General features: G+C 50.1%; 1 long non-coding RNA gene across 1 annotated transcript in view; it reads left to right on the top strand.

Annotated features, from left to right (window-relative positions):
• The first annotated feature begins 714 nt into the window (after positions 1-714).
• LOC134986915 (uncharacterized) overlaps positions 715-12,186 on the top strand; it is a 28,359-nt gene continuing 16,887 nt past the window's right edge. The window contains exon 1 of the long non-coding RNA XR_010193075.1: positions 715-813. This is a non-coding gene — a long non-coding RNA (uncharacterized LOC134986915). The remainder of the gene's footprint in view (positions 814-12,186) is intronic.

Raw genomic sequence — 12,186 nt, 5'->3', positions numbered from 1 at the left:
AATGAGTCAAACTGACTCATTACATGCCGCTGACCGACGCCCGCCGAGGAGAGGAGCGCAGCGGCCACGGGGGGGAAGGAAGAGGAGGGAGGTGGAGGTGGATCTCGAGCAAAGTTTAGATAGAACGGAGGAGGAGTTGCAGCAGGGGTTACTGGTAGATGAGGAAAATCAGGTAGGCAGTTGGGTCACTGTTAGAAGGGAGAAAAAGAGGGGGAGGCACGACATCTCGGATCTATCAAAACCAAACAAATTTGCCCGATTGGACGAAGATTCGGTGGATGCAGAGCCGGCGCAACCCACTCAGCAAGGTCCGCAAAGCAGAGAGGCGCCAGGATGGAGAGGCGCATCCCCGCTCTGCTGCCTTGCTGATGCGCCGTGTTGCTTCTGGCTGCCGCAGCACATGTCACACTGTGACAGGCAGCGGCGCCGCAAGTGTGAACAGAAGCTCTTCTGTCACTGTGACAGCGTGAGCTCCTAGTGTGAGTGAGCTCCCCGTCCCTCTCCTCCTTGTTCCTCCCCGCTGCCCATGTCAGTGGAAGACAGGCAGCAGCGTCGCCTCCCCCAACTCCTCTCTTCCCTCCCTTATGTCACTAAAGACGCAGCAGGTCTTCGGCACCACCCCCGTCTCTCCCCTTCCATCAGTTATTATGAAGTCAAATAGGAGACACCACAGGAAGTCACATGACATACATGTGACTGTGTGTGCACTGTCTGGAGGAGCAAGCTGTTGTGAGGAGACAGGAGAGGAGGAGCAGCCAGCCAGTGTGACAGCCTGCAGCACTAGCCACCAGCTACAGAGGAGCTGACACTCAGGTACAGTCTGCTGCTGACAAACAAAAGAAGGGGGGGGGGGGGGGTTAGTTGCATTCTATTCATGTGTCTGGGGAGGGGGGTAGTATTATATTCATGTGTGCATGTTGTGGGGGAAGGGGTTAGTATTATATTTGTGTGTGTGCCGGGGAAGGGGTTAGTATTATATTCATGTATGCATGTGCCGGGGAAGGGGGATAGTAAGTATCAAATTCATGTGTGCTGGGGAAGTGGGGTGTCATATTAATTTGTGCTGGGGTGTGGCAAATAAAGTGTGTGCTGCGGGTGGGGGAGGGGGCGGAAGTGGAATATTAACAGTATGTTGCGGGCTGGGTTTTCTGCTTTGAAAACCCAGCGGTGCGAGGAAAGAAAAAGGGGAATGTTCATCTGCTTTGGCGCTCTGCTGTCATTTGTTCCCCGCTGCGGCACTCTCTGACCATTGGGCCAGCTCCAGCATGTGTAGTGTGTGCAGACAAAGAGGGTGCAGGGTAGTGGCAGTGTCGTGTGTGGAGTTCAGGGTAGCGGCGATAGTGTGTGTGCAGGGAGGGGGTGCAGGGTAGCGGTGGTAGTGTAGTGTGTGGGGAGAGGGGTGCAGGGTAGCAGCGGTAGTGTAGTGTGTGGGGAGAGGGGTGCAGGGTAGTAGCGGTAGTGTAGTGTGTGGAGAGAGGGGTGCAGGGTAGCAGCGGTAGTGTAGTGTAGTGTATGTGTGGAGTGGGATGCAGGATAGCAGCGGTAGTGTAGTGTGTGGGGAGAGGGGTGCAGGGTAGCAGCGGTAGTGTAGTGTATGTGTGGAGTGGGATGCAGGATAGCAGCGGTAGTGTAGTGTGTGGGGAGAGGGGTGCAGGGTAGCAGCGGTAGTGTAATGTAGTGTGTGTTTGGAGAGGGGTGCAGGGTAGCAGCGGTAGTGTAATGTAGTGTGTGTATGGAGAGGGGTGCAGGGTAGCAGCGGTAGTGTAGTGTGTGGGGAGAGGGGTGCAGGGTAGCAGCGGTAGTGTAATGTAGTGTAGTGTGTATGGAGAGGGGTGCAGGGTAGCAGCGGTAGTGTAATGTAGTGTATGTGTGGGGAGGGGTGCAGGGTAGCAGCGGTAGTGTAGTGTGTGGGGAGAGGGGTGCAGGGTAGCAGCGGTAGTGTACTGTGTGTGGAGAGGGGTGCAGGGTAGCAGCGGTAGTGTAATGTAGTGTATGTGTGGGGAGGGGTGCAGGGTAGCAGCGGTAATGTAGTGTGTGGGGAGAGGGGTGCAGGGTAGCAGCGGTAGTGTAGTGTGTGGGGAGAGGGGTGCAGGGTAGCAGCGGTAGTTTAATGTAGTGTATGTGTGGAGAGGGGTGCAGGGTAGCAGCGGTAGTGTAGTGTGTGGGGAGAGGGGTGCAGGGTAGCAGCGGTAGTGTAATGTAGTGTATGTGTGGAGAGGGGTGCAGGGTAGCAGCGATAGTGTAATGTACTGTGTGTTTGGAGAGGGGTGCAAGGTAGCAGCGGTAGTGTAATGTAGTGTGTGTATGGAGAGGTTCCGGTATGAATGGTCCACCATGTTATGGTCGACAGTCATTAGGTCGACCTCTATTGGTCGACATTGACATGGTCGACATGGACACATGGTCGACACGTGAAAATGGTCGACACGTGAAAGGTCAACACATGAAAAGGTCGACATGAGTTTTTTAACTTTTTTTGGTATTGTTTTTTGCGTAAAGTGACTGGAAACCCCAATTAGTGCACCGCGTCCCCTCGCATGGCTCGCTTCGCTCGCCATGCTTCGGGCATGGTGCCTTCGCTTCGCTCGGCACAGATTACCGTTCCAATCGTAGTCCACGTGGATCGTAAAGTATGGAAAAGTTCCCCAAAAGAAAAAAAAGTTAAAAAAATGCATGTCGACCTTTTCATGTGTCGACCTTTCATGTGTCGACCATGTGTCCATGTCGACCATGTCAATGTCGACCAATAGTGGTCGACCTAATGACTGTCGACCATAACATGGTATACCATGTGAACGGATACCGTATGGAGAGGGGTGCAGGGTAGCAGCGGTAGTGTAATGTAGTGTATGTGTGGAGAGGGATGCAGGGTAGCAGCGGTAGTGTAGTGTGTGGGGAGAGGGGTGCAGGGTAGCATCGGTAGTGTAATGTAGTGTAGTGTGTGTGGAGAGGTCTGCAGGGTAGCAGCGGTAGTGTAATGCAGTGTATGTGTGGGGAGGGGTGCAGGGTAGCAGCGGTAGTGTAGTGTGTGTGGAGAGGGGTGCAGGGTAGCAGCGGTAGTGTACTGTGTGTGGAGAGGGGTGCAGGGTAGCAGCGGTAGTGTAATGTAGTGTATGTGTGGAGAGGGGTGCAGGGTAGCAGCGGTAGTGTAGTGTGTGGGGAGAGGGGTGCAGGGTAGCAGCGGTAGTGTACTGTGTGTGGGGAGAGGGGTGCAGGGTAGCAGCGGTAGTGTAATGTAGTGTGTGTTTGGAGAGGGGGGCAGGGTAGCAGTGGTAGTGTAATGTAGTGTGTGTATGGAGAGGGGTGCAGGGTAGCAGCGGTAGTGTAATGTAATGTGTATAGAGAGGGGTGCAGCATAGCAGCGGTAGTGTAGTGTGTGGAGAGGGAGGTTCAGGGTATTGGCTGCAGTCAGGGCCGGACTGGCCACCTGGCACTTCTGGCAAATGCCAGAAGGGCCGATGGCCACGTGGGCCGGTCCAGTGCTCGCTGAGACACGCTGCCGCTCAGTCCGGCGGCAGCGTGTCTCAGCTGTCAGGAGAGGAGACCGCGCTAGCGCGGCTATGTCTGGCGGCGTATAGTAGACTTCAAACCAGCCGCCGGTTCGTGAGCCAATCAGAGCTCGCGGACCGGCAGCCAATCAGGAGCCACCGCTGCCGGTCCGCGAGCTCTGATTGGCTCATGAACCGGCGGCTGGTTTTAAGTCCGCTACACGCAGCCAGACATAGCCGCACTGGCGCGCTCTGAGCTCCTGACAGTCTCAGTCACAGCCGGAGGAGCAGCAGCAGCGGTAAGCTGCTGCAGCACTGCTGTGGGGGCAATTGTTTACCTGGCACTGTGGGGGCATTTGTATACCTGGCACTGTGGGGGCAACTGGCTGGCACTGTGGGGGCAATTGTTTACCTGGCACTGTGGGGGCATTTGTATACCTGGCACTGTGGGGCATTTGTGGATCTGGCTCTGTGGGGGCATTTATGGATCTGGCACTGTGGGGGCATTTGTATACCTGGCACTGTGGGGCATTTGTGGATCTGGAACTGTGGGGGCATTTGTATACCTGACACTGTGGGGCATTTGTGGATCTGGCACTGTGGGGGCATTTGTGGATCTGGCACTGTGGGGGCATTTGTGGATCTGGCACTGTGGGGCATTTGTGGATCTGGCACTGTGGGGGCAATTGGCTGGCACTGTGGGGGCAATTTTTTACCTGGCACTGTGGGGGCATTTGTATACCTGGCACTGTGGGGGCAATTGGCTGGCACTGTGGGGGCATTTGTATACCTGGCACTGTGGGGCATTTGTGGATCTGGCTCTGTGGGGGCATTTGTGGATCTGGCATGTGGGGGCATTTGTGGATCTGGCACTGTGGGGGCATTTGTATACCTGGCACTGTGGGGCATTTGTGGATCTGGCACTGTGGGGGCATTTGTGGATCTGGCACTGTGGGGGCATTTGTATACCTGGCACTGTGTGGGCATTTGTATACCTGGCACTGTGGGGCATTTGTGGATCTGGCACTGTGGGGGCATTTGTGGATCTGGCACTGTAAGGCATTTGTGGATCTGGCCCTGTGGGGGCATTTGTATACCTGGCACTGTGGGGGCATTTGTATACCTGGCACTGTGGGGCATTTGTGGATCTGGCACTGTGGGGCATTTGTAGATCTGGCACTGTGGAGGCATTTGTGGATCTGGCACTGTGGGGCATTTGTGGATCTGGCACTGAGGGGCATTTGTATACCCGGCACTGTGGGGGCATTTGTATACCTGGCACTGTGGGGGCATTTGTATACCTGGCACTGTGGGGGCAATTGTATACCTGGCACTGTGGGGGCAATTGTGGATCTAGCACTGCACTATTGGGGGCATATGTCTGTGTAGCACGTCCCATTTTAATTGGCCACACCCATATTTTTGGCAGTACCTCTATGGGACACTCTCTGTCTGATTGGTCGCCGCTTAGCCCCGCCGGGAGTGCACACAGATGCTCTCATTCTAGTGAATGGGGCGGGTGCATGTCCACGCCCCTTTTCTGGAGCACACGCTTAGTTACAACCTTTATTTTTCCATACCCCCACTTCAACATTTCCACTTCAACCAATGGTTGTGTGTATTTTAATACAGAATGATGTAGTAATAATAATAATAATAATAATAATAATAATTTTATTTATATAGCGCTCTTTCTCCAATAGGACTCAAGGCGCTTAACAAATACATAGCATAATATAGTACAGAAAATAATGAAGTACATTTTCATAAAATACAGAAGCATGAAGATACTAAAAGGGACACTATGGAAATGCTTGAGTAAACAGGAAAGTTTTGAGTCTACTTTTGAAGGATTCTATAGTTGGGGCCTCTCGCACTGTGTGAGGAAGTGAGTTCCATAGAGTCGGAGCCGCATGACTAAAAGCTCAACCCCCAGATGAATTACGGTAGATTCTAGGTACTGCTAAAAGTCCTTCATCTACAGATCGCAGTAATCGAGTGGGGCAGAATGGGGTCAGAAGCTGTTTCAGGTACCTTGGGCCCTGGTCATGTAATGCTTTGAAACTCAGTAAGCCAATCTTGAAGATGATTCGCCATCTTACAGGCAGCCAGTGAAGGGAGTAGAGGATGGGTGTTATGTGGCTAGAATGGGGCTGGTTGGTTAACAGCCTGACAGCTGTGTTTTGCACCAGCTGTAAGCGTTGCAATTCTTTTGCTGGGAGACCAAGGTAGAGGGCATTACAGTAGTCTAATCGAGATGATACAAATGCATGGATGACTTTTGGCATATCATCTGAGGGAATTAAGTGCTTGATTCTGGCTATGTTCCTCAGGTGAAAGAATGAGGATTTGATTGCGGCTGATATCTGATGTTTAAGTGTCAAGCCACCATCCAGGCCAACGCCAAGATTCCGCACACGATCACTGGTCTGTAATTCTGAATCCCCGAGTGTAAATCCAGTTGGTTGGCTATGCTGCAGTCTTGTCCTTTGATGTTGTGGTCGTATCATAAGGACCTCTGTTTTATCCGGGTTCAGTCGCAGCCAACTGGTGCTCATCCACTCCTGTAGTTCAGCTAGGCAGCCATTTAGGGTTGCTATTGGTTTATCAGTGCCCGGAGCAAAGGACAAGTACAGTTGTGTATCATCTGCATAGCAGTGGTAGACCAGGCCATGGCGCCTGATTATTTCACCCAATGGGAGCATGTATACTGCAAAAAGCATGGGGGATAGTATAGAACCTTGTGGGACACCACATGGCAATGGCACTGGTGGCGAGGAGTATAATCCAGATGATACTCTGTGACCTACCTGTGAGAAATGATTTGAACCAGTTTAGGACTATGCCATCCAGACCACAGAAATGTATCAGTCGCTCAATCAGAAGCCCATGGTCCACGGTATCAAATGCTGCCGAGAGATCCAGAAGGATTAATATTGAACAGTCACCTCTGTCTCTTGCCATCAGAAGATCATTTAACATACACACCAGGGCTGTTTCAGTGCTACGTCTTCTGAATCCTGATTGAAATGGATCATAAATATCATGGGTTGTCAGGCGGGTTTCTAGTTGATTTGCAACCACTTTCTCAATAACCTTTCATAGGAAAGGAAGGTTTGATACTGGTCTGTAGTTGGTCATGCAGTCGGGATCTAAATTAGGTTTTTTAAGAAGCGGTCTAACAATTGCTTCCTTTAGGGGTCCAGGAAAAATGCCTGTCTGCAAAGAGCATTGAACAATTTTTGCAAAGACAGGACCAATTATATCCATACAACCTATTAGAAGCTTGTTTGAGGCTGGGTCCAGATCACAGGTGGTGGGATGCAAAATCCGAGCAATTTCAGCAGTGTCCTTTACATCCACTGGGTCAAAGCTGGTCCATGAAGGCAGGTAGCTTATATTGGCAGGCTTTGTAGTTTGGCACTCCTTTGATGGCACTGTGGAGATTCCAGCCCAGATGGTGGATATTTTATCTGCAAAGAAGTTTGCAAACTCGTTGCATCTTGCCTGGGAGAGGGTCTCATCAGTCTGCAGGCATGCTGGCTTGCAAAGCATCTCCACTGTGCGGAAAAGTTGAGCTGGCCTATTGTTTGCTGCTGTGATCTCATTTGACAGGAACTGTGATTTCTTACGAGTGATTGTCGATTGACATTCTTCGTTATGCTTTATTAGTTTTATTTTGTCATCCACTAGGTTAGTCTTCCTCCATCATCTTTCCAGTCTACGCCCCCTTTTCTTGAGCTCACTAACACTGTTGTCGAACATGGAGCTTGACGTTGTGGTTTACGAGGTCTTCTACGCATAGGGGCGATAATATCAATTGCAGCCATAACATCCCTATTATAATAACGGACTAGGGAACAGGGATCTTCACAGGCACCCAGTATAGCAGAGAAATCCAGATTTGCTGCAAGAGCCTGGGGAGTCATACCCCTCCTTGGACGATACCTGGCCACCTCCACGGGCAGAGATCTTATTTGAGGGGTTGCAACTGAGAACCAAAGGGAGTAGTGGTCTGACCAGATAACTGGGTTTATTTTTAGGTCAGTGACTTCTAATACAATCTGAAAGACAAGATCGAGAGTGTGACCACTTTTATGTGTGGCAGAGGGAATGACCTGTGTGAAGCCCAGACCATTCATTGTGCACAGGAGGTCTTGGCCAAGGCGTGATAGCTCATCATCCACCCATGCATTGAAATCCCCGAGGATGAGCCATCTTTGATGATCCAGAACCAGGCCAGCAACAGTGTCTGCAATTTCTTGTAGAAATATCTTTCCATCTCCAGGTGGCCGGTAAATGAGAAGTACACTTGTATGTTGTTATAATATTAATTATATTTGTAAGAGCATAGACTAAGAAGTAGGAGGAGTCAGGAATAGTAAGGGGAGGAGTCAGATGCTGACACCGAGGTGGGCCTGTGTGCTTCAAAAATGCCAGGGCCTATTTTTGGTCCCAGTCTGGCCCTGGCTGCAGTGTAGTGTGCGTGGAGGAGGAGGTAGAGTAGGTACCTGTCCTGTGCCCGACAGGTCCCTGGAAAATTGCTCTGTGACACTGAAGAAGAAGAGAACTGCAGGAGAGGCAGTGCTGCGGAAGGTGAGTAATTAAAGACTAAATAAGCTAATTAGAAAATTCCAATTGCTTAATTAGTCATTGGGAGGGTTACCACAGCAGTTCATAACAATTCCGACCATTTTTCCTAAAGATTTAGGGGTATATGCAATTCACGGCGAATCGCGGCAAATTATCGACGTTTTTTAATTCGACACAATTCGACAGGTGAATTCCGGCAGGTGGCTGCCGGAATTCACCATATTCAATGAAAAACGGATTCGACAGTCCCGCGGGCGAAAAACGGCCGATTTGCCGGATTTTGCAGCGAATTAAAAAACCGGGAAAAAACGGGAAAAACCCAGAAAAAAATGGCGTGGGGTCCCCCCTCCAAAGCATAACCAGCCTCGGGCTCTTCGAGCTGGTCCTGGTTCTAAAAATGCGGGGTAAAAATTGACAGGGGATCCCCCGTATTTTTAAAACCAGCACCGGGCTCTGCACCTGATGCTGGTGCAAAAAATACGGGGGACAAAAAGAGTAGGGGTCCCCCGTATTTTATACACCAGCATCGGGATCCACTAGCTGGACAGATAATGCCACAGCCGGGGGTCACTTTTATACAGCGCCCTGCGGCCGTGGCATTAAATATCCAACTAGTCAACCGTGACAGGGGTACCCTGGGGGAGTGGGGACCCCTTCAATCAAGGGGTCCCCCAGCCACCCAAGGGCCAGGGGTGAAGCCCGAGGCTGTCCCCCCCATCCAATGGGCTGCGGATGGGAGGCTGATAGCCTTGAGAAAAATGTCAGAATATTGTTTTTTCCAGTAGTACTACAAGTCCCAGCAAGCCTCCCCCGCAAGCTGGTACTTGGAGAACCACAAGTACCAGCATGCGGGAGAAAAACGGGCCCGCTGGTACTTGTAGTACTACTGGAACAAAAATACCCAAATAAAAACAGGAGACCGACACCGTGACAAGTACAACTTTATTACACACTGCCGACACACACATACTTACCTATGTTGACACGCCGACTGCCACAGTCTCCGACGATCCGAGGTACCTGTGAAAAAAATTAGACTCACCTCAATCCAGTGTCCGGGAGATAATCCACGTACTTGTTAAAGAAAAAACACGAACACCCGTACCAGCGGACTGAAAGGGGTCCCATGTTTACATATCAGACCCCTTTCCCCGAATGCCGAGACACCACGTGACTCCTGTCACTGAGGTCCCTTCAGCCAATCAGGAAGCGCTACTTCCGTGGCGCTCACCTGATTGGCTGTGCGCGTGTGACCTCAGACAGCGCATCGCAAAGCCTCTCCCATTACTTTCAATGGTGGGAACTTTGCCGTCAGCGGTGGGGTTACCCGCGGTCAGCCGCTGACCGGCGGGTGACCCCATCGCTAGCCGCAAAGTTCCCACCATTGAATATAATGGAGAGGCTTTGCGATGCGCTGTCAGCTCAGACGCGCACAGAGCCAATCAGCAGAGTGCAAGGACTTTGCGCTCGCTGATTGGCTTACGAGACCTTTCAGTGACAGCTGTCACGAGGGGGTCTCTCTGCATTCGTGGAAAGGGGTCCCATGTGTCAACATGGGACCCCTTTCAGTCCGTGTGGTACGGGTGTCCGGTTTGTTTTTTTGACAAGTTCGTGGATTTACCTCTGTACCATGGATGAGGTGAGTGTATTTATCTTTTCTTTTCAGGTACCCCTGGATTCTACTTGGAGAAGAGGACCGATGTCGGCGTGTGAACATAGGTAAGTATGTGTGTGTCGACGTATGAAATAAAGTTTTACTTTCACGGTGTCGGTCTCCTGTTTTTATTTGGGTATTTTTTTTCCAGTAGAGCTACAGGTACCAGCGGGCCCGTTTTTCTCCCGCATGCTGGTACTTGTGGTTCTCCAAGTACCAGCTTGCGGGGGAGGCTTGCTGGGACTTGTAGTACTACTGGAAAAAACAATATTCTGACATTTTTCACAAGGCTATCAGCCTCCCATCCGCAGCCCTTGGATGGGGGGGACAGCCTCGGGCTTCACCCCTGGCCCTTGGGTGGCTGGGGGGGGGACCCCTTGATTGAAGGGGTCCCCACTCCCCCAGGGTACCCCGGCCAGGGGTGACTAGTTGGATATTTAATGCCACAGCCGCAGGGAGCTGTATAAAAGTGACCCCCGGCTGTGGCATTATCTGTCCAGCTAGTGGAGCCCGATGCTGGTGTATAAAATACGGGGGACCCCTACTCTTTTTGTCCCCCGTATTTTTTGCACCAGCATCAAGCGCAGAGCCCGGTGCTGGTTTTAAAAATACGGGGGAACCCCTGTCAATTTTTTCCCCGCATTTTTAGAACCAGGACCAGCTCGAAGAGCCCGAGGCTGGTTATGCTTTGGAGGGGGGACCCCACGCCATTTTTTTCAGGGATTTTACCATTCCATCCAAAAAAAAAAAAAAAAAAATATTATTTTTAAAAATATATAAATAATACTTGTGCCTCCAAAAAAGACAAACCAAGTACCTAATCCCTTCTAATATAAATAGATATGATATTACCAAGAAAAAAAAACATGTTTTAAATTTTTTTTATTAGTTTCACCCTCCAAAGTGTGGCGGATTGAAAATGGCGAATTTACTGTCTAAAAGCACTGTTGTCAAATTTCCAAACTTCCATTGAATAGGCTTTGGTCGAATTGCAGCATGTGTATCATTGCAAAAAAAGTCGAATTTGTCAAAAGTCGAATTTCAAAAAGTCGAATTTTGAAAGTCCGTTTTTTTGTCGGAAAGTACTGAATTGCATTGTCAAATTACTTTTTTTGGAGAAAAATTCCCGAAATTCGACAATTTCAGGAATTCGACCGCAATTGCATATACCCCATAGATTTTTAGGAAAAACTGGCTTGAAGGCATTCCTGATTGTATGGGATGTCCCAAAGCAGTTTGACATGAAACATATAGGGGGAGATTCAAATGTTTGAAAGTCAGTTGGGTGTCTGGTTTTTCCTGTCTATTAGATAGGGGGGAAAAAGACTCCCAACTGTCTTTTCTAACATTTGAATCTCCCCCATAGAGTTTGGACTTGGTAGAACTTTCCCAATAGTTACTGTGTATACTTTACACACCATGCACACTTAAGGGCCCTACACATTTAACGATCCGCCGCCGAGCTGCCCAACGGCAGATACGGCCGACGGGCGACCCGGCGGCGGGGGGGGGGGGGGGCAGTGACAGGGGGAGTGAGGTTTCTTCACTTCCCCTGTCACCTGGCTCCATAGCGGTGCAGGCAAATATGGATGAGATCGTCCACATTGGCCTGCATGTACAAGCAACGGGGCACCAGCGATGAACGAGCGCAGTGCCGTGCATCGTTCATCACTGGTGCCTCCACACTGAAAGATATGAACGGTATCTCGTTGATTAATGAACAAGATCATTCATATCTTTTACTTATGTCGCCCAGTGTGTAGGGCCCAATATACCATCATCTTCTCCCCACTGCTTTCAATGGTTCTGCCGTCCCACTGCTTATTTGGTTACGATGACTGCTTATGCCACAATGTTTGTAAACCTTGCCATGTCCTGCAATGATTTGTACTGTAAGTCACTTTTTTCTTGTTCTGTTTATGCTGTTCCTGTTTATTAACTTTGTATGGTAGTGCAAACCCTTTGTTGTGCCATACAAGTCAATGATGATAATAGTAAAGGATATGGAAGTATTTGTAGCAATTGACCAATGTTTTCAGGAGTTATATGGCCCCAGTAGCTGACACCATCTTTAGATAGCAATAGTTATTGTAGCCTGTGGGCTACATTTCCCAAAATTTACCTGGCGAGGGATTTGTAGATTGATCTGCTGCTCCCCTCCTCCTGCTCCAAATTTGGCTCTTTGTAGTGGATGGGGGATGAGAAGCTCTGACGTTTTGTCCCAGGCAAGTAGACGGATTTAACTAGGGGTTGCAGTACGCCCTGTAAAATCTGCCACCTGCAGGTGGACGTGCGGTGAGGTAAATTGCTCAGGTGGCACTGTCTAGTACCAGAGCCAGATTTACACAATATATGAGCCCTAGGGTTCACGTGGGCATTATACACAGGTGCAGCAGTATATACTGCTGGAAATCTGGTGAGTTTTGATCAGAGATGTGCGGAAAAAATAGG

The sequence above is a fragment of the Pseudophryne corroboree genome, chromosome 1 (assembly GCF_028390025.1).
Source record: "Pseudophryne corroboree isolate aPseCor3 chromosome 1, aPseCor3.hap2, whole genome shotgun sequence".
Lineage (NCBI taxonomy): Eukaryota > Metazoa > Chordata > Amphibia > Anura > Myobatrachidae > Pseudophryne > Pseudophryne corroboree.
The sequence above is the reverse complement of the archived record's forward strand: the minus strand, read 5'-3'. Positions and strand labels throughout refer to the sequence as shown.